The sequence below is a fragment of the Xyrauchen texanus genome, chromosome 24, assembly GCF_025860055.1.
Source record: "Xyrauchen texanus isolate HMW12.3.18 chromosome 24, RBS_HiC_50CHRs, whole genome shotgun sequence".
NCBI classification, from domain to species: Eukaryota; Metazoa; Chordata; class Actinopteri; order Cypriniformes; family Catostomidae; genus Xyrauchen; species Xyrauchen texanus.
The window spans coordinates 12,528,679-12,553,004 of NC_068299.1; the positions used below are offsets into that span (position 1 = coordinate 12,528,679).

At 35.9% G+C, this 24,326-nt stretch overlaps 1 protein-coding gene across 1 annotated transcript in view; it reads right to left on the reverse strand.

Moving 5' to 3' along the window:
* LOC127618298 (neurofilament medium polypeptide-like) overlaps window positions 1-24,326 on the reverse strand; it is a 741,913-nt gene that overhangs the window by 485,854 nt on the left and 231,733 nt on the right. Inside the window, exon 3 of the mRNA XM_052090681.1 lies at window positions 15,128-15,244. The gene's annotated coding sequence lies outside the window, so the exon portion shown is untranslated. The remainder of the gene's footprint in view (window positions 1-15,127; window positions 15,245-24,326) is intronic.

Consider the following 24,326-nt stretch of genomic DNA (forward strand, 5'->3'; position numbering starts at 1 on the left):
TAAGCATATATTGGCTATCCTGTGAACACACAATGATTGACAGCCAAAAAGTCTTCTGATCTGACAGCAGCAATCTTTTTCACTGCTGTTTACTATATTGTGTGATTAAAATGTAACATATAACGTGTGCAAGACCAAAAAAAAAATTCTGCTAAAACAAACTGCTGCCTATAGGCAGAAATGTGTGATGTCACAGGACAAGCATGCAAGGTCACAGCTTCTAAAGAATGAGGTGCATATAATTTTGAATATCTAATCTTAAAACTTTTCATACAGACAGTACATTCTATGGGGGGGGTTCCTTAAATACGCTTCAAAATTATGTTTAGAACTAGCCGTGGAATATTCTTTACATTAGTAAACAAGAAAGAATTTTGCACAGTGGCATAATGAAAATTTGCCAAATATATTCAGTGCTGAGCTATCAAATAATTCGAAACTAGCATAGAAGAGAGGACCCAAGGCAAAATTCTGACTAAAGCGTGAAGTGAGACATTTTGAATCAGGATGATCACACATTCCACCGTGGGCCAGTTCTACAAATGGAGAAACTGCTCTCTGAATTCCAGCATCCAACATGAAGGGATTTCCTGTAATGATTTTATTTTTGGGTGTGTGTGATGTTATTTAATCTGCATAAAGTACACTAACATAGACTTAGAAGTAAGTGACTATTTCTTAAAGTCAATCTATTTTACTTTCAGAATCTGATACAGAATTCCCCAACTTTTTGGAGTAATACATTTCCACGATTTGTAAGGTGTTTGTTAACATTGGATATAGATTTATAAAAATGATTTTAATTTAGACCAATTTACAAAATTAATCATGAAGATGGGTTTTTTAACCGTTTAAGAAAATGTTTGAAAAGAACACTAGAACAATTTACAGCAAAATAAAACATCACTATAGCTTGCGAGCAAGTGAGTACGGTCATGACAACGCATTTGTGCATGGAACTACTTTCTTACGAGCAGGATCAGAATCTGCCATTGCTGGTTCAAAACAAATGATGCGTCCAAGCCTTCGTTAATAATTTAAAAATGCCACTTCAGAATCAAGGCTTGTGATGTTTCAAACAAGTTACTGGATAAACAAGGATGGATGTGAGTGATTGAGTGTGTGTGAGAGAGAGAGAGAGAGAGAGAGAGAGAGAGAGAGAGAGAGAGAGAGAGAGAGAGAGAGTGTGCGATCACCTGTTGCCAAACCCAAGCAGAGATGCTGTCAGCTTTCTGAAGATCAGCTTTCTCAGTGGAAAAATTGCCGTCCAAGCGGGGACAATTCTCCCTATTTTGCGGTATCCAGTGAAAGAATCTTTCACTATAGAAACCGCACTATAAGTCCAGTAAGAGGTAAGTAATGAAATTTGTAATTAATCTGTATGTTGTGTCTCTCAGCTGTGATGAGCCATAATGCTGAAGTTGTTCGTTTAAAGACATTTAAAGCTATTTTCTAGTAGTTGTGTAATAGTAGTAATACGAGCGATCACGGAGCACTGTTGTATGTTATCAATGACTGACGGGTTCACTTCACGTCACCAACTTCTCATATTACACACAAAAATTATATTTTGCCACCACCTGCTGGCTAACATATGTAATGTCAAAAAAAAATACATGTGAGAGACACTTACACAGTAACTCTTAACACATATCCACTGCTCATACACTTTAGTTTAGAACGAATAACACATGCGGAGTGATAGACACACAGTGAAGCGTCCGAGTGCTGATGGTGTCACACCATCAGTGCTCATGGAACATCTCTCATCCAATCAGATTTGAGGACCGGAACTAATTGTTATATATACACATATATACATAGAGTATGTTATATTTCTCGATTTTAAACTATTTGAAATAATCAGTTTTGGTTGATTTTGATAAATTTCCATGAATTTTATTAATTTCCACATTTTTAAGAGATATTTTCTATGACTGTGGGGACCCAGAATGTGCAGTATTCCTGTGTTAAACTGGACATACAATGAGGAAAAAATGTAGGACAGGACTGAATTATAGCCACTGGGAATTGATTGTATTGTGAAAAGTGGGTGTTGCATACCAGAGTCAGGTCATTGGAGGGGAGGTGGTGAAAAAAAGGGATTTGTGACATCAGTTGAAAAGGAACATTGTTTCAGAAGTGGTAAACCAATGAATTATGCACCATAAGCTCAGGAAAACACATAGGGTCATTTTTGATTTTATATCAACTTAAAAAAAAAGGGGCAACACAAAGTTTCTTTCCAGCACACTAGGTTAAAAAAAAAAGAAACAAATTTACAAAGGAGAGAGCCACAGTCAGACCACAAATAACCAAAATTAAAGTGGACAGTCATCTTTATAGGAGTGTCAGTGACATCCAATCAGAGGTCAGGATGGAGCTCCAGGTGGGAAACGCAACCACAAGAAATGACAATGTTTCAGGGGATAATTTAATCTAAATAAGATATGTGTCAGTTACCAATATTGGGTGCTTTAGAGAAATTGATTTCTATTTGCAGGACGAAGTGAGGCTAACAGACAGTCCAGAGATCAAATAGGGCATCCAAGTGATTTCTCATCGCTAGCACAGCCCCACCCAAATTGATCAAAAACTACAAGACATGTGCTAATGATTAGTATTATTGCTCCAGGTGTACTTCCTGTAAATATCGGGTCCTGGCATATGGCTTGAAGTGAGAGTTTAACGCTGATGGAGACGGAGATGATGACGATACGACCTTCAAACCGAGCTAATAACCACTGCTGTGTGCCTGATGCACTTCAATTTTACTTTCTGCTAATTATCGAATTTGGCACTCAGTGAGATAGTACAATGTTAAGTGGTATTGAGTACTTCAAAACGAAATGCACTCTTTTTACAAACAGACCAAGCCTTAAAAAAATATTCCTAATGAAGTCTGGTTAGAAAAATAAAACAATGACTAGAAATATATTAAGTGCAATGTAACATAAAAAATGACATTGCTTACAATCAATCAATTCCCTTTTCAAACTCAATGAGAGCCTTGAGAAATGCCAGTAATCACAGGTAACTATAGTAAATATAAAATGTAGTAAATACAGTAAATATGTATGCTGCATTTTTAAGAATTTTACTTTATATATTTCTGCCGAATCCAGCTACTTTCATGCAGCCATTTCTTTTTCTTCTGCCACCAAACATTTAACAGAATGTTTGTCTCGCTCTAAAGCAACACAATGCTGTTACATCCTGCCATTCTCCATGATAATAAAGTCGTAACATGAATTATTTACAGTAAAGAATTACCTACGATTGTAAGTTCTAAAACATCTATGGGAGTCAGTTTGGTTATAGAATACATTTAAAAAACCCACTTCATCACAAAACTGTGTATGAACAGTACTGATTATAGCATCTTAAAGGGTTAGTTGAGAAAAATGAGAATCCTCTCATCATTTACTCTGACATTCATTCTTCAGCAGAACACAAATGAAGATTTATAGAAGAATATCTCCTCTCGGTAGGTCCACACAATTGAAGTGAATGGGTGCCAAAACGTTGAAGCTCCAAAATCAACATAAGGGCAACGTAAAAGTACTTCAGACAACTCTGGTGGTTAAATCCATGTCTCCTGAAGTGATATATTAGATGTGGGTAAGAAACAGATCAATATTTAAGTTATTTTTCCTTCACTTTCACATTCTCCTTCTTCTGTTTTTGGTGATTCATATTCTTTGTGTATATCGCCCCCTACTGGGCTGCAAGGAGAATTTATGACAAAAATTACTTAAATATTTATCTGTTTCTCACCCACACCTATCGTATCATGCCTGAACACATGGATGTAGCATCTGGAGTCATACGGATTACATTTATGCTCCCTTTATGTGTATTTTGGAGCTTCAAATCACCCATTCACTTGCATTGTGAGGAATAAAAAAGCTGAAATATTTTTCAAAAAATCTTAATTTTTGTTCTGTAGAATGCCAGAACAAATCTGGGATGCCAGAAGGATGAGTAAATCATGAGAAAATTTTCATTTTTGGGTGAACTATCCCTTTAAGTGGAATGGACAACAGTATTGTGCTGCTGTGTGTTTGTAGCCTGTGAACAGCTCTCACCATGGAGAAAAATAACATCTCAGTCTTGACCTCCTAAATTTTAGATAATTACCCATTAACTCGTTAGACAAAGCCCACAAACATTAAATTACTCACACATCCATCAATGACTCTTGCTAAAAACCATGCTTTCAGAAAAAAACAAGAATAAGAATAAGATATAAACTCTTTCAGAGACTATTCTTTTTGAGATGGTCTCTAGTTTGCAATCACATAACATGCTGAAAGCTATAAAACATTTCACTGCATTAATATCCAAGGCAATCAGCAGGCTTTGCAACCCAATAATAAAGTATTCAGTCCATGAGCAGCCTGTCTGAGAATGCATGAGCTACCTGTCGTCTCGGTGACCCCTGCATGTTTGTGGTCAAATTTAAGGCAGACCAAACAGGCTGTTTTCCTCACTCCAACTCTGAGGCTTGTTTTAGCCTTAGTCGCCACTCACTTAAATAGTTTCCGTCTATCCATCACACTGTGCTTCTGACACCCACTTATAACGGGGTGTTTGAAACACAACTTCTGCAGGACGGACATCTTGTGCCTCCTCCTAAACCCCAGATGCGTTAAATGGGGCTCCTCGCAATCCTGCAAATTGCTGAAAACATGAGAGTCAAGGGGATTTTAATTATAAATGAGAAATGATTTGCTTTGAAAGGTTTGGAAGTGGGTTGTAAGTTTTTGAGTGCTAGAAACATTTTGTTGGTGGCACTGACTCAGGCTGGTCAAACACAGGTGGTATGCACTGTAAAAAAAAAATAAATAACAATAATTAAATGTTATAAAATAATAAAAAGAATAGAAATGCGACACTAAAAGCATGTTCATTGCTTAACTTTGTTACCTTACCCTATATGGTAAAATAATATAACATTCAGTATTTTTATATTATTTAATATTTTAATTTTATATTAATTGTATGGGACAATGCATGAAATTTTACTGTAAAATAAAGTAATAGTATTGGGTTTGAAAGTAAAAAGTATGAATTAACATATACTTGGAGAAAATGTATACTTGATTCAATAAGACAATAATTGTTTTTTTTTTTTTTTTTTTTTTTTAAAAGTATATTTAAAATAGTTAATTTTAAGTAAAACCAAAACAAAAACATTTGGTTAATATTATTTACATAGTTATGCTTTTAAGATATTTTTAAGTAAATTTTATATAAAAAAATTAAAAAAATGTCCAGTGCATGTTGGCACATCTGCCATGGTGGGGCAAAAATAATAATAATAAAAAAAAAATTCCTCAGCACTAGCCATAAAAACAAACATGTAGTTTGAAAACATCAGAAGGATGTTTACTTCATTTAATGTTTACATATAAATCAATGCATAACACTATGTCGTAACCACACCTGAATCCGAATCACAATTATCAAACGTTTTGCAATCTGTAGACTGTGCAAACGAAAGTAGAAAACAAACATGACCCTAAATCCTTTGAACGTCTGTAGTTTCTGTGCATTTAATCTCAAATTCATGATGCATTATATAGAGTGCATGTTGAGGTTTCTTCTTGTTCTGTTCTTTGAAAAAACTAAAACAGAACAATAAATGGTACCGAAAAGATTTTGAACTGCCAATCTGTGGCAGCCTCGGGGAAAAAACAAAAAGAAAAGACAGTGGATGATTTCGCATGAGATCAGAGAGCGAGAGTAAAAGCCCCTCTCCTCCTCCATTCTTCCATTCCTTCGTTTCCTCATCTGTCTTAAACGTTCCTCTGGGATGTTAACTTTTCCCAGGCAGTCCTCTTCGGCTTTAACAATTAATGTGCTGGGGCGCTGCAGTGACAGCTGATGCTAAATACTGCACAGTTTTGTTTATGCAGAAGCACATTAATAAAGATGAGACCCTGCTGGATTCGAGGAGAAGATACAAAGAGTAGAAAGCGAGGAGGAGGATAAAATCACGTTGACCCTTCATGCATTCAAGTGGCCCAAAACATGTAGAGCCACTGAAATCTGCCCTGCAGTTTTAAATGGATTGTGTTTAAGTTTGTTTGTTGAGTTTGTGACAACTCGTGGAATATCGTAACATTAAAAAATACAGCTTGTTGATTTAGTAGATGGAAATATTTCACCCCCAAAAAAATGACATTTTTGTCATTGGTTGCTCACCCTCATGTTGTTCTAAACTTGTATCTTTCTTTCTTCCATGGAACACAAAAGGTGTATTTTTGGAGAATATCCTAGTCGATCTCTTCCATATAATGAAAGTGAATGAGGACGAGTTCTGTCAAGTTTCAGAACGAGAAAAAAAAGCACCATAAAAGCATTCTAAGGGGCCGTTCAAACAAACATGTCCTTGTGCAAAAAACAAACAGAAGAGCTAGACAGTGTCACGAATGGAGCAGGTGTTTTTAACAGTCAAAGTTATTTTTCTTTTAACTTGACACAGCATCTAAAAAAATAGCACTCCTGTGTAAAACGATGAAAAACATCGAGACGCAGGCGCATCAGTCAAAGACGTTTGTCTAACGCATGTTTACGGCCCCTAACAGAGGTCCATATGTCTTGTGTACTATATTTCAATGTAACTTTCCAAGCCATACGATAGGAAAGTGTGAGGACCAGACCGAAATGTGTTGTTATTTACTGAAAATCCCCTGCCAAATCAAAAATGTCCCATTAGACCTGCTGTCACTAAGCACGCAAGAATTGATGGTGTTTACCCTCAATGTCTTAAACTTTGTAGCCTTAGAGCTTCACTAGAGGGGAATATTATCAGTTAATAACAATTTAAACTTCTGTACTGTCACACAAAGCTATCGTATGGCTTCAGAACACTTGGAATAAAGCATACAAGTCAAATTAATTACTTTTATGTTGATTTATTTTTTTTTATTTCATTTTTTTTTTTTGAATTTTTGAGCTTGACTCCTATCCCCATTCACTTCAAATATTTGATATTCTTCAAAAATTCACCTCGTGTTCCACATAAGTGAGAAAGTCATTCGGGTTTGGAATCGTGAGAGTGTGAATAAAATATGACAGAATTTTTTTCTTTTCATTTCAGTGAATATTCCTTTACCAAAATATCAGCTGAATGGCATAGAGTGGTTTGTGAGGAAGTTCCTAAACTCACAAATTCAACAATTTGGGTTTGTTTGCCAACTAGTAAACATTTAGACTTAAAATTTCACCTTGACCACTCTGAGCAAAGCTTCTGGACAAAAAACAACAGAAGACTTTTTGGAAAAAAAATCTTGAGTTCTTCAACAAGAACTTGAACATGTGCTTAAATGTAAGCTGATGCATCACAGTCAGAGATCGGTCCCTGGCCAAACTGTGTCTGCTCGCTTTAGCTACACAAACAAACCAACTCTGTGTTTTGTTTTCTAGTCAAAGGAAAAGGGCTGAAATGTTACATCTGCAAACACAAAGAATGGATCTGCTGTTATTTGATGGTTCAATAATTCATAACAACTCTTCATCTAATATTTACATTGCACCGATTAGCCGGAGTATTTATGACCACATTGCCAAAGTGTTTTGAAGTGAAATTCAAGCACCATCAACGGCTGCATTAATATTTGATACTTTTTCAAATAATGATGTTTTGAATGTGTCAAGAGACAAAAAGATGTTACAAGGAGGTTTTCCATTAGATTATTTTGTTTAAACAGGGATATTTATGCAAAATCTAATACACTTTTATAGTAAATACACATTCAAGTGGCATTCTACAACACTGATCTTTTCACATTTGAATGAAATCAGAATGAATCCTACAAGTTCCACACGCTTACACTACAAGTCAGAAGTTTTGAAACCCTTATTCTTTATTGAATAATAGTAAAGTCATCAAAACTATGGAATAACAAAAGGAACTATGGGAATTATGTTGGGAATAAACCAAATCCAAAATAAAAACTATGTAATATTTGAGCATCTTCAAAGTAGTCACCCTTTGCCTAGAATTTGCAGACATGTACTCTTGACATTTTCTACACCAACGTCTTGAGGTATCACCCTGGGATGCTTTTTAAACAGTATTGAAGGAGTTCCCATCTATGTTCGGCAAATATTGGCTGATTTTCTTTATTAAGTCATCAATTTAAAAAAACTTTTTTTATTAAATTTGTGTTATAGAATGAAATAAATTAATACGGTGGCACAAATATATTTTTGTCTACAAAACTAATTTCAAACATTTAAGCATGCACCTTTAGATCAAAAGATTTTTAAGATCATGTATTATAAACAAAAGCATAACTTTATCTAAACAATAGAATTTCTAAACATGCACACAGACTCCTAAACTGAAATGTATATAAACCAGATAAAGTATATCGTCCTAAATAAATCACTGGCTTCATTGTCAGATTGAGGTAACAAAGTTTTATTTAGTCCCTCTATCCGCTATGCAATTACTGTCATTTATTAATCATCCCAGGGCCAGTCTTCAGTAATGTGTGCCACATGTGACAGCCTGATCCTGCCACAGTATCCCAGTTGACTGCAAGATACACAAGTCTTTAAAACAAAAAAGTGGCAAGAAAAAAAAAACTTGTCTTGATTATCACTAATCGTGCCCAATTTTCTTGTCTTTGGAGAAAGTTAATCAAACAGGAACAGGGATCCAAAAGGGCCCTTTAATTCTTTTTTGTAATTAATTTTGTTTATTGATTCATATGTACATGACAAAGAAAAACCAAATACATATACCAGGAATCAACATTTTACATTCAAACCCCACTAATACAATCCCACCATGACCCCCAATGAACACCCCTGTGGTCCCACATAATAACACATACACACACACACACCCACCCAACACACACACAATTATATATATATATATATATATATATATATATATATATATATATATATATATATATATATATATATATTTATATATACACACACATATACATATATATATATAAGTATGCGCCTGAGAAAAAGTCGAGTTTTACCTCATTACTTATAGGCACTTTCCTGAGGCTGTGGTGGGTCGTGTCTTTGGGCGTTCTGAGTCTCTGTCCAAACACGAGGAAGCATTTTATCCCATAGGCTTTCATTTTCCACCCCTCTCTTTAGCGTTTAAATTCGACATTAGCTAAGGCAATATCATTTGCCATCAGGTGACCTTGACAGATTGTAGCAGGGAGGCAAGCCGGCGCTGACTGCCTTTGAGAAATGGGTATTTGATGAGTGGAGGAGTTAAGCTCACTAGGTACATCTTTAAGTGAATTCTTCTCCAACATCATTCAGAACACACTGGGGTCAATTCTGACCAGACATAGTGTTCTGTATATTTGTCCAATTTTCTTTTTTTTTTTTTAAATCAACAATGAAAAGCCCTAGAGATATAAACAGGTAAAAACATGTTGAAGAGAAACAAAGATCTAATTTACTCTGTTATCTTTTCACCATCTGGGACAAAGACAAGGGCCTTCTATGTGTCTCTCATAATTGAATTTATTCATGAATTAAGTCAAACTGACTAAGTAAGACCAGACCTTCTCTACATTGAGTTTTACACTAATCCTCCTTAAAGGGATAGTTCTACCAAAAATGAACATTCACTCATCATTTACTCAGCCTCATGCCATACCTGGTGTGTATGGCTTTCTTTCTTCTGCTGAACACAAATGAAGATTTTTAGAAGAATATGTCAGCTCTATAGGTCCTCACATTGCAAGTGAATGGGTGCCAAAATGTTGAAGCTCCAAAATGAAACATAACATAAAAGTAATTCATAAGATTCTAGTGGTTAAATCCACATCTTCTGAAGTGATATGATCGGTGTGGGTGAGAAACTGTTCAATATTTAAGACCTTCTTTTGTTTTTGGTGATATGCATTCTTCGTGCATATCACCCGCTACTGAGAAGGGAGGAGAATTTCTGGTAAAAACTGATTTGCATATGTATCTGTTTCTTACCCACACCTATAATTTTGACTGCAGAAGATATCGATTTAACCACTGGAGTCTTATATATTACTTTTATGCTGACTATATATGCATTTTGGAGTTTCAATATGTTGGCACCCATTCACTTGCATTGCATGGACCAACAGAGCAGAGATATTTTTCTTAAATTATGTTTTGCAGATGAAAGAAAGTCATACACGAGTAAATGATGAGAGAATTTTCATTTTTGGGTGAACTATCCCTTTAACAGAGGTACCTCTTATAAACATTTACCATGCTTTAACTTTAGTTCACTAATTGCAGTAATAACAGTATTTTGGTGGAAATGTGGTGTAGAAAATTATTTATTAGCAGAATGAATCAACTTTTTATTACAAATGAAATTATTGTTTGTTTATATATATATATATATATATAAAATGTTTAGGCTACAATTTTTCTAAACAAATATCATTGTTTGTTTTAAAAATACCACATGTAAATCAATGTAGCATGGTAGTGAGGAGTGCCATCCATAGTTTTTTCCTGTGGTTACTACATTTTGTTTTACTATAAATGCAGTTAAACTATGGTTACTTTGCAATAACTATATGGCTGTTTAAATTCCTGGTGCTACTGTGAATAAGGCCTTTTGTGTTCAGTAGAAGAAAGAAAGCAAAAAGGGATGGAACAACAGAGTAACTAATGACAGAATTTTAATTATTGGGTTAACTAATCCTTTATTGCCCATGATTTTGTAGGAAAAATGTTCAACAAGCACATAGAGATGTGGTGTTCTGATGTCCACAAATATTTGGCCATTTAGTGTACTTGTATGTTTCTTGCTACATCATTTTTCAAGTAATAACAACATTTAAAGATGCTCACAAACTGAATTTCTGTCTGTGGTGTCTGCTCTGTATTACCACAGTCTATGAGTCAGTCTCAGGTGAGTTGAAACTAGAAGGAAGGCAGGCAGGAAAGAAAGAAAAGGTAAAGTGAAAGAAAGTGGCCTTGCACGCTATGAAATATCTGTTCTCAACTCAGAGGGAGGAGAGATGCCCGCAGGTAAGACTCCTGAAAAGGTCGATGTAGTCAAGCTCACTCTCCACCTCTCACAGAAAGAGAGGAATATGTATTTTCTGAGAGCAGGCTGAAGGTAAAATGCATTCATGTTCTGACAAATTAAGGAACCATAAAAAGCCCATGCTGGAAATATTCGACAACGCCAAGATTTAAAAGGTAAAATGACCATCTGTGCCATTTGCATCTCACTCCCTGGTCGTCTCTCGTGCACAGTAGATACAATCATCTTGCAGCAGATGCCGATGGAACGCAAATATACAAGTTAGGGATGTTGAGAGAGCTTGTGTGCCCAATCACAACGAGCCTACGAGATGATAAATTTGCATTTTAACATGCTGCAAGTTACACGCATAACCATTTTAACTAACCAAGTCTGTTTTGTCTATGATGTTTTGTTCATATGCTGCGTCCTTCACTATCTTAACCTTTTCATGAGGAGGGTCTAAATTCTTCTGCAGTGCCCCCTGGAGTGAGTTATTATTGTCAGTAACACTGCACAGCCTGTCAAGGGAGGCAGAGTGCGGACGAATATTTTGTTTGTATTATTATTTACATTTTTGACTTCTTGTCATAAAAAATACTGTATATAATATAGTAAACATGGGAAAAATGGGTTATGTCTGCTGTACTGTTTTTGATTTATACAGCTGTTTATAGCTGTAAATCAGCATGTATCCACAGTGAGTATATGAGTTTTAAACCAATATTGTAGGGCTTTTGTGATAGTTTGGCTTTTTCAGAAAACAAACGTATGTGCGAATGAAATGTTTGTGTGAATGAAAACCACATATGCACCTAATCAGCAGACGTGGCTGCATGCATTGGGAGATCGCATTGAGATATGACGGCTGTACATATATACAAGCTATGAACTGTTGTCGTGGTACTTTGGTGACAATTTGTCTGTTTGTTACATAAAATAAACATTATGTGCTTGAAAAGACTCTGAGTAGCTATTTGTTTGACAAATCACAACGACTACTAATGTAAATAAATGCCAGTATGCATCAGATGATGATCGCATTGATCATCTTTGATGATGAGTTGGATGTACATATACATACATATATATATACACACACACACACACACACATATACACACACACACACATATATATATATATATATGCTTCTTATGTAGTTAAAAAGACTATATGAGTAACTGTTTGAGCTAATATAAATTACAGACGCTTGACCAGCGCAGCCTGTGTCAGTACGAAAGCTGGTTTGCATCTGACAGCTTATAACATAACTGGCTGTTGCAGAAACACATGTGTGACGCTACTCTGCGGGGCCCAGTTATTAAACATCACATATGTGTGACGGTACGAATTAAAGGATTAAAGATGTCACAATGAAGCTGCTTTCTCCAAAATGATTGCTTTTTTTGTATGTTATGAAGAGATCATGTAACACAACTGATAGAAAATAGGGCTAACAACAACAAGGTTATGGGTTATCATATGGGGATCAAATGTACTCTTAAATTAACAGTACATCGCTATACAGTACAGTATATAAAAGTGTATGCCAAAGCATAAGCATAAATGTAATTTTAATGTTTTTGGCTCTGGTTTAACATGTGGTGTTTACCGAAAACATAATTATCCTTCACAAAGTATTTTTTCTTCAAGGTCCATTCTTGAAAGTGTCAACTTGAAATGTTGGCAACATCACCTGTAATGCCGCGGGAGTTATTTGTAAGGCACAATTTCTGTAAACCAAGTACAAAGCATTGAAATACACTTTCTGCGATTATTTAATGAAGGCCTTCCACAACATTCTGAAAAAGTGTTGTGTCTGAAAAACACAACAGTCTCAGAATGGGTGTGTGGGTGGAAATTAGTCAGAGCAGAGTAAACATTTAACACAAGAAAATTGAACGATGGGTAGAGTGACAGAGACAAAGGAGGGGGAAGAAATAAGAGACAGAAAGCACTTCTACTTCTAGACGTCAGCTTTGACAGAGAGAAATAATGGTTGAAGTGACAGGATGTTAGAATGCAGACAGAGACAAAATCCAGCTTATTTTATAGTATGTTTAGGATTGATATATGTCCTAAAGCATGAAGTGGATATGTACAGTGCGTTCCTCTCGCTGATATTCTGCCATATCCACTAATGAATCACATCATCCAGCCATGGAGATTTCGCTAAGCCCATCAAAAAGCTTTAGCTCAGGCATCACTGTCAGAAAGATTGCTTCAAGGTTGCTGGATGCTGCATCCAATTCAATTGTTTTAGCTCAGAAGTGACATAACATTAGATCAAGGACAGTGGAGAAAACTGCAGAGATTCACATTTAGTCAATATCAGCTCCTTGTTAACGAAGACAGGTGGAACATCACAAACATCTAACAATGTTTGACAGAAATTCGAGCTGCCCTGCATTTAAATGATGGAACAACCAAAACTGACTAGCAAAAAATAAAATCCGTTTTGAAAGCGCTCTGAAAGAAAAAGCATCAAAAAATAGCTGGGTACAAATAACTCTTGCGTAGTTAGACCTTTAGCTAAACAGCATAAGTTTTGAAACAGCATAAGATAAAATATCTACTTAAAGGGATATCACAGGTTCAATACAAGCTAAGCTCAATTGACAGCATTTGTGGCAAAATGTTGATTACCACAATTTATTTCTACTTGGTCCTTCTTTTCTTTAAATACATATATATATATACATATATATATATATATATATATATATATATATATATATATATATATATATATATATATATATATAAATGAGGTTACAGTGAGGCACTTGAAAGTAAATGGGGGCAATATTTGGAGGGTTTTAAAGGCTGAAATGTGAAGCACTTACTTTAATTCTCTTAAAACTCATGTATTATTTGAGCTGTAAAGTTGTTTAAATTGTCATTTCTACAGTCATTTAGTCATGTTGTCATTACATCGTCATGGCAACGAAGTTGTAAAATTGGCTATAACTTCACAAAAAAGGTTAGTAAGTGATTTTATCACACTAAAATCATGTTTACACACATATTGTTTATGTCTTGAAGCTAAAATTTTGAAACTGACCTTTTTAACATTGGCCCCCATTCACTTCCATTGAAAGTGACTCCTTTAAATAGGAAGATCTGATGTGTTTGTTTTGTTTTTACATGACGTTTAGGAGTGGGTTTTTGCAAAACAAATGTGACCTATGTGGTCGTTTTAATGCAGAAAGACATTTTGAGTTTAATGCACTACTGTAATAAACAGTCTAAGATATAATTATGAGTACACTACACACCGTTTAGATGAACAGTAACAGAAAATGCATAAATATTTATGTCCTTCTAGAAGTAATAAATACAGTTATTTAGTTTAATAACCAGTTTTTCTGTGCATTATGCATCAGATGGTCAGTAAACAGATTGTGGGCGGTCTCTGTGGGTATCCCTTCTGAGGCTTATATATTGGGCTGTTATATTGGCAACTCGTGGCAGTTTACAAGAGATACAACCCTTTATATCTACCTTGGGCCACATCTGGACAAGCCCATCTCTTAGGGTTCTTCAATGTTTTAAGCACATCTTTTCCACAGCAGGCTGACGACAAGACACAACACACCCTCCCCTGATGTGGTGCATTCTAAACCTCATGGCATGTTGCGTTGTTGTCCTCCAGCCGTTACCAGCGTGATGCTTGTCATCACTCACTTGAGTCAGAGAATGCCATAAGCTAATGGAATAAATCAAGGATGAAATATCAATCAAATTACAAACTAATAGTTCCATTAATGTCTTTGTTGGAGTACAGATGGCCCCTTCAGCCAGCCAAGCACACCACAGCAAGTCATCATGATAATCAGAGCACTAATAATACCACTCCATTAATCACACACGCAGACTCAAAATGCATTGCAGCAAACAATGGGTGCTCTGCCGCAAGAATATCACAAACTCGAGGTAGCACTCACTCATTAGTCTGTCAATTAACTCTTTCAGGTCATTAAGCAGTAAGGAACGACAAGGTTAGGCATCTTATATGGGAGTGTTGTATAGGTCATGGTTTCTGCACACAGCGGTGTTTTCAGTTTCCTGAAAAAATAAGCCAGTGAGGCTGGAACTTACATTTGGCAGGGAGGTCATAGCCACAGGTGATCTTGGCTTTGCCGGTGTCACAGCCGTTTAACGAGTGGCACTCATCATACAGAAGATGACCAGCAGCTCTGTGTATGCAACCATCCACTGCAAGAGAAACACACGTTGATGTGATAACCGAACTGTGTTTTTAAATATGAATACATTTATTGATAAAAAGAGCAAAACATTCTACAGACATGGACAAAATAATACAACATTTTAATTGTGTCATCATTTAGTCACCATCATGCCATTTCAACCCTGTATCACTGTTATTTTTTCTTCCGTAGCACTAAAAGGAGACATTTTAAATGTGCTGGTTGCTCTTTTCCATGCAATTACAATGAATGGAGACTGGAGTTATGCTTAAACAAAATACAAGAAAATATCATTAAAGTACAAAAGGAGTGGTCAATATAACTTAAAATAGTTATACAGCTTTGGGTGAGAAATAGACCCAAATTTAATTCATTGTGCACAGATATTATTCCCCTCCAGTGAGCTGTTAACTCAAAGCCTGTTGTGACGGGAACGAGTCAGTGAGGTCAAGAACTGGATCAATCGCATTGGTGAATCATTAAGGCCAGTTTTATGAACCGGATTTACTGATTGAATTATTGAAAAGTTGTGACTCAAGAGAACGATTTGTTCATTAATCAGATATTCAGAGCTAAGGTGGATGTCAAGATTTTCAGTGAATAATGATTTGAATTTTGGTCTATTCCTCACACTAAGCTATCATGTGTCTTCAGAAGACTTGGCATAGAGCATATAAGTCACGTGGACAACTTTTATGGTGCTTTGGCATTATTTTTAAAGCTTGAAAGCTCCAGTTCCCATCCTTTGTAATAGCATGGTAAAGAGTGGCCATTTGGAATTAAATGAGAGTGAGTAAATAAATTACAGAATTTTCATTTTTGGGTGAGCTATTCCTTTGAGAGAAAGTTTTTGTCCTTCAAGGCACCACCTCCTTTGGTGGTAGCTAAATTTTTATATCTTGTGTCCATTTAGATGGTGAATCAATTTCTGTAAGTTAACTAAGTAAAATGTTCTATTTATCACTTTAAATTCACAATCCTTGACTCCAGCATATTTACATAACTCCACATCTCCCCTGTTCCTTTTAAAGAAGTTTTTGTATTGTTGTTTTGTTCTCGGTTTCTCGTCCCCACCTCCCGATGTTTTAATTTTGCCAGTTTAAGCCCAGGATGCTTTTGACTGATGGCACAGATTACATGAACAGACCGCACTACTCAGATTACAAATGTGTACTGGTCGGCGCTGCACTGTCTCTCACTGTGCCTATCGTCCTGTTCCTTTTAGTAATTTATTTTACTGTCCCGTACTTTTTTGCACACGTTTGCACGTGCACTTTATGTAGAAATGTTATTTAGTCTGTGTAGTCTCATGTGGTTCTGTGTTTGTCCTATGTTGTTTTATGTAGCACCCTGGTCCTGGAGGAACGTTGTCTCGTTCCGCTGTGAACTGTACTAACTGCATATGGTTGAACGACAATAAAAACCACTTGAGTTGACATGACAGATAAATAGAAATCCAAATCATCTCCCTGCCTCCTAATGCCCAGCACACACCTACACCAGCACATTATCAATCACACAGAAATATCATAAATATCCCTCTTATTAAAAAAGAAAAAAAAGGAATAAAAAAAAGTAGTAAACAAAGAGGAAGAGACAGACATTTTTTATATATTCTTTTTTATAATTTTGTCATAGGGTCACATATGTAGGCATAAAGACAACAACTTTTCTGTTTCGCTGACATAAACAAGGCCAGGTGGGCAGGGACACATTTTAGTCAATAATATAATAACCTTCCTTTAAATGATCCAATCAAATCCTGATAAAGTCTTAAGTCCTGCTCTAATTTATTAGTGATGCTTGTCAAGGCATTCACTATTGATAGATTCTTATGAAACCCCTCAACTTTAAGAAGCCTGTGATTAAAGGGATAGTTCACCCAAAAATGTTAAATCTGTTTTCATTTGCTCACCCTCATTTTGTTGGAAACCTGTATGACTTTCTTTCTTCTGAGAAACACAAAAGGAGAGTGAATGATGACAGAATTTTTCAGTTCAAAATTCCTTTAATTTAACCTCAACTAAAGGCTGAGTAAAACATCTAAAAACTTTTTCACACATGACATAAATGTATCCTGTAGCTGTTACCACTGATCTGGTTTGCAGAACATAAACAGAATGTCACAGAGGAGATCACGCTGATAGCACATCCAGATGAGAGCCAATAAAGATGACGAACAGCCCTCTGATACAGAAGAGAGACGGAGCATGCGCTAAAGTCCACGATCCACTCGCTCATTCATTGTGCAAGGGTGTTGTAAATTTGTAAAAAGCCTTGGGCAAAAACCAAAATAACTCATAACTCCCTTTTCCTGTGCATTTCTTCACTGTCAGAAACTCTACCTAAATTGACAAAACTGCATGGTTTCTTGTTTTTTTTTTTTTTTAGTTTGTCACAATTTTCTGAGGAAGACACCAGCTGGAAGGAAGATTTTTCCACGATCAATCATCTTTAATGGTCTGAGTGACAGCAAGTCGACAGATACGGATTCCGATGGCTTTTGAGAAAGCACTCCGATCAAATAGATGAAGATGGTGACAGAGCTCGCAATGAGGGAATTTCTCCAAACAGTTTGACAATTACCGCGTCAGACGCCGTCAGCACACAATGGACATGTTGACAGAGTTGTGTAGGAGTATCTCTTTATATCTTGCCGTTATGTGAAGATTATATTGGTCTTTAATACATACTGTACTGTATACAAGTAGAGTGACTGTTAAAAGTAATTTTGGAGATATGCAGCATTTGTATCACAACATTCTGTCTAGTAACATTTTGTCTTTAAATGTTTTCACGAGGTGCTTGAGGATCTATCAAAACTTCCAAAAGCATTTTGGTCTCTATTAGAAAGTAGATCAACTATAATCTCTTTTCAGCATAAAGGATGCTGAAGATATAAAAAGTACACTAGGGGGAATAGTTCCCCCAGACATGAAAATTCAGTGATAACTTACTCGCCTTCATGTTGTTCAAAACCCGTATGACTTTCTTTCTTATTCAGAACACTAAATTATATATTAAAATTAATATCATGAGGCGTCTTCCATACAAAGACAGTGGATAGTGCCTCACTGTAAAGCTTAAAAAAGCTTCCAAAATGATCATAATAGTAGTATTTCGAGTTTTCTGAAAGCATAGGATAAGTTTTACACTAATCCCTAACCCAACCCAACCCAAAATGTAAATCATTTTAGTGAAAATATTGACGTCTGTTGGATAAGTGCTATGAGGAAAGCTCATTCACAGTGGCAAAAAAAAAAAAAGAAGGAAGGAAAATTCACAAAAGAAATGTAAATAAGCTTTTTTTAGGCCAAGTTTTCATTTCATTAAAGCATTAAATTACTAGGTAAATTCCTCAAGTGCAATCTTTCCGCTAGAAGATATAGTCCCTGTCTTTTATATGTGCTGAGCAGCACTTTACTGTCCAATACAGACTTGATTGACCAATCAGCATCCAGGATGGGAATTTCATTCATTTTAGAATATAGAATGCCTTACTAACAATGTCTATGTTAACAGGTTCTTGTTAACAAAGTTAATAAACATAATGCCTCTAGTTTCACAACACTCCACTTAGCATATTCAAGCATTATAAGAAACTGCTGAGTTGCTCAGCAAACGGTATCACCATAAAGGCAGTATATTTTGCCGCATGTAACATCCATTATTGCAACTCTTATGTGTTAGCATTAAAACTCAGTTGGCTGTGAATCATGTCTCTCATGAATACGCCTGGTCAGACACAGCACAGCCTCTGAGAGATAAGTGTTATAGGAATCGGAGCATGTTATTGCAGATTGCAAGCACAGTTAAAAGGCAATAAATTCATGTAGCATGTTGAATAGGTAATCAACATGCACGCGTGAATGTTTGGGCTCCAGCAAGAGGGAATAATTTATGCGGGAAATGGTTCCTCCGTAATGGCAGTCTGTTTGCTCATTTGAATGTTTACTCACTAGCACTAATTAATAACACTTTCCAAAATGCTTCTTTTTATTAAGGACAGTTAAAAGCAAATTGACATGAAGTTATGGATCATCCCATGTCCTTATGCATTTCAAGACAGAATGTTCATCTGAGTCACCATTAACTTTCATTGCATCTTTGTTTTCTGTACAATAAAAGTAAATAGTAACTGAGATTAACATTATGCCTAATATTTTCTTTTGTGTTCCATGGAAAGAAAGTCATACAGGTTTGGAACAACATGAGGGTGAGTAAATTATGATTTTGAGGTGAAATGTGCTTTCCTATCTGAACACATGCTGTTTGTATGGTCTTAAAGGTAAAGTGAGTAATTTCTCTGCCACTACAATAAACAAACAGAGTTATAAAAACAATGACTGTTTTCAAATAGATTTATTGAATACCCCACCATCTGCCATTGGTCACACAAACAGATAGTCCCAGCGTAAACCCACACCATTGGTTGAGTCAAAGTTGCTATGTCTGGCTGGTTGGTATGCTCAAACAAAAATAGCAATGTTTTGATAGCACCATAGAGACACATGGTACGTTTATTTGGGCAGTTATAATCGAACTACCACAGGATTGTGCATTGTCAAGCAAGAGTCCTCCTCTCTGTCCAAGTATACATGACTCCATGGGCAATCAAATAGGTAAAGAAAGAAGACCAGCTGAGAAAGTGATATAGAAGTTTACTGGTTGAATTTTTGCATCATACACTACAGTGAGATCCACACAACAGGCACAATAACATGGACAACTTTACAGCCACAAGCATTTCATTTTATTTTTTTACGTTGTTCGCGCATTGATTTTGGGTGCAGATCAAATGTACATTATCTGTTGTGTTTATGGCAATGTCCAAAGGCAAAAGATGACTCAATTCGCTCCTGGATTGTTCAAGCTTTTATTTGTTTCACTTTCATCCTTATAATATCTGTATAAAGCATCATAAAAACATTTATACTGAGGAGAGATGGCATGAATAAATAGACTATTAAGAAAATACATAGTTTGTCTGTATTTTCCTAATGATCTCTGGTCAATGTGTCATTTGCAAAGTTTACATCCTGCATTCATTCTACTGCTAACACTAGCATGCTCACCTTGGACATAGTATGCATCTGTTCACCTCTTTTATTGTATTTTATGATGCAATGTGTAAAATAGTGTACATAAGATCATGAAAATGTATGTGTATATATATATATATATATATATATATATATATATATATATATATATATATATATATATAAAACACACTTTTTTAATACCCATTTTAAAACAGTTTTATTAATATAACTATATTAATATTATACTTTTTAATTAATTTCATGAATTTAAATTCATCTGAATTGAAAAACTACAAATCAATAAAATGATCACACTTTTATTGAAGGTAACACACCAAAATTGAACAGAAAATGTATTATAACAATATAAAATATATTATACTTTCAATCAAATTTAAAGATAGATATATATATATATATATATATATATATATATATATATATATATATATATATTTTCCAATTATCCAATAAATGTAATGTTCTAGAAAACTCTAACGATATGCAAAACAGCAGTCAAGTAATGAACTTAGCAGCTCTAGGCTAGCATCTTGCAAATACAAAAAGATTAAATATGCTACGCAGTCATTTTAATGAAAACAACAGGTAGAACACAGAACGGCAGAGGGCCTCTATTCTGTTTATGTAAACGTATTTCCACATTAATATAAAATTATTGTGCAAAACAACAGTGCAAAACAGCAGTAATAGAACTAAACCAACCTCAACTGTAAACGACAGATGTAGCCTCAAGTGAAAAACATAGTTTTGCAGGGCTAAACACATTTTAATGTAATTGCTATACACATAGCAAATTGGACTGTTTAAGTAAAAGTGTCAGGTTTCTCTTCAAGAACATAAGTTGCTCAGCTTTCTGGCAGGAGAGACGGTTCCTCTTCTCATCAAGAACATGAGATGCTGCACTGAATAGTCTCTCTCTCTCTCTCTCTCTCTGTGCTGGGGCTTGGGCAGATAAATACATGCATGCAATCCGCACAAGCAATGGAAAGCGGTCTTTGTTCATGCCCCAGTAGTCAAGAGGATCGTCGCGTTCGTGTAATACGAGCGTGAAGTGATCGACTATGTTCCGCAACTGCTTACAGGTCCTTGAATAACGTATAACATGCAAGGAAGGTCACCCGGTGGACTTTCTGGTGCCCTCCTAGGGTAAGATGGTACCCTCCTAGGGAGTTGGTGCCCTATGAAGACTGCGTAGTATGTGTATAGGGAGCGGCGGTACTGCTGACATCGGCCTTTGCTTGGTAGAATCGTGATAATGGCTAGATCGATCGAGAGTGAAACCTGAGCAATGAGGGGCGGGGAGGCATATATATCGTCTCATATTTTCTGCCTTATTTCTCTTTCGGCAAAACAAAAAAATTTAATTTTCGGCCGAATATTCTCGGTGGCCGAACTTTCGGTGCATCCCTAATATATATTATCTCTCTATCTCTATATAATATTTATCAATGTCAAATACATCAATGTGTCACAGGTGTAAAGTTAAATTTTTTTAAATGTTAGTTTTTAGCATCATGTGTCCCTGCAATACGGACAAGATAAATCAGCCTCTGAAGGGCACTTCGAAGGGAGAACAATCACAGTAGCCATGATGTAAGATAGTTTCAAGCAGAATTTCTAATAACAATTCATTAAAAGGTGAGTTCTGAATATGAATTATTTTTGAGTCCCACACCTTTCATGCCTCCAAAGCTCTCATGGTGGATGGTAAAGTCCTCGAAGGGAATAGAGCATAGGGACGATCACTTCTGAATTAAAGTGTTGTTGTTGCTCTTCTTCTTCTCTGCTTTGTGTTGCATTTGGATAAAATACACTTTGCGCGTCACCTCAGTTTTTCGGAGCATGCGCATAATGCTGAGGCCTATTGTGGTCCGATTGGCATGAATACATGCTAGATGGAACGGATCTACAATGGCATTATCCAAGTATGTTAATTTTATTTAACAACAAACAGACTGGAAAAAAAAGACAGCTTTTTAAAAAGACAAATTATTGCTTTAGTCCAACTGAAATTAGATTTTTAAAGTGCATGTACTCTAAATGCACTCACAGTCTTTAACACTGTTAGGAAATAAACTTTCCAGGGGCTCAGTAATAGTGGACCCTACAGAAATAAGATTGGAAATGAGAATGTCTTTAACATTGAAAAATAAATGAACACACTTTGCCTTTAAATCTATAAGATGTTTTTGCCTGATATTGCTGAACACATCCAAACTTGAAAAAGTATATAAAAAAAAAGATTTCAATGAAGCAACATGCATTGCCAACATCTCAATACACACATCGGCTGGCTAACCTCACCCAGAATTGACTACTAGCATAATTTTCCCCTCTAATTATGTCAGAGTTCATGCAATGAACTTCCACGATTCTTGTTTGTGCAGAGCTGCCAAGCAATCTCTGTAGCTGGAGGCCAAGTAGGCGATGGAGAACAGGTGATACAAGTCAATCAGTACATGATCAAACTCTGGATTTTCTCACCTCCTGATTTTGGTTTACAGCCTGTCAAGGCCCATTATTATCTGACCTGATGCTGCTGTCGAACATAACAGATGTGCTTCGGTATATGTGGAGCTTTATCTCCTGTGTCTGATTATTCGATCCTCATGCAACTCTCATTTCAGTGCTCTCTAAATATGTCAGTCTAGTCAGAGACATCGCATGGTGATTTATTCTCTTTTCTTTCAATCCCACGCCACACGTTTCTTACTGCAATGAGAGCTTTCATCTTTGCTCAGAGCAGCCCAAAACAACGGTTTCACGTTCGATTTGTTTTGCTTGCTTTATGTTTATCAGTGACAAGCCCAGTGACTTGGTAGCACTGCATTTAGCATCTATCCTCCATTCAATGCTTTGGCTTGAAAAAAATTAACTCTAGTGAAGAGCATATTGTTACAATTTTAAATATCATCGTCAGAGAAATGAAAACAGATGCGGAATTTATACAACTCATTTCAGAGTTTTTGAGCCGGTGAATTTGCGATGTCTGTGTGGATCCCAATGCGCAAAATCCAGTATGCTTTGTGAGCATGCATTGATGTTACAATTTATATAGGTATACTGTAGGTACATAGATGCTATATAAATGTGAACATGTGCGCATTAACACTAAGATCAGTGTCCCAACATTTTATATATATATTACTTAAACTATTATTTTAATCTTAATAATTTAATGTATGCTTGAATAAAACTTTATGGAAAATAATCTTGGAATATAGTGCATGTGTTGTATGGACCACTTTTATAATACTTATGTAATGGTGTTTTATTACAATAGTGTTTTTGCATCCTTTTTGAGATGTGAAAGTATAAGTCCCTATTTATTGTAATTTCATGGAAAACAGTCTCTGAATTGTATAATTTTGTATTACACATAGGATAGTGACACACAGGTTCGGCATATAAGGTTAAAGTTCCCGATGACGAAATTGTCGTTTTTGGGTGCACTGTCCCTTTAAAAAATATATATATATATATATTTAAAACCAAGCACTTGGGCCTCTATCGTCTTGCTACCAAACATATTTTTGCCACTACTTCTGGAGTCCACCTAGGTGCCTTTCAGAGGATATTTAACTGATTACATTGTTGAACAACCCAAGTAATGAGTTTCAGAAGTAATCTATAGTTCAGCTCACTGCGTTCGTAAATCCTGTTTGATGGTTGAGCGGCTTTGGCTGATTTCGTTGGCCTTGCGTCATAGTAGCTCAGGTTTATTTTGCTCCGTTTGTATGGAGACAAGTTCAGGGAGCTGGGTCGGCTCACGGTGCGGCAGATGCCATATCACTTGATGGCGGTGACACTCTGAGTGGCTGCCTGTGCTCCCCATTTCACTGCTAAGCATAGGTATCAAAATGCACAAGCATTCATACATCTCTAAAGACAGGCAATCTGAAATCGCTTTGGGCACTAAAGCTGGAATCGTCTACAGGCTCAATACTGTAATCTCTCAAACCCTCCACCTCCTTCTCCCCCGCCCCACTGCAGGTATATTTAGAGATGAATTCCGATAAAAAA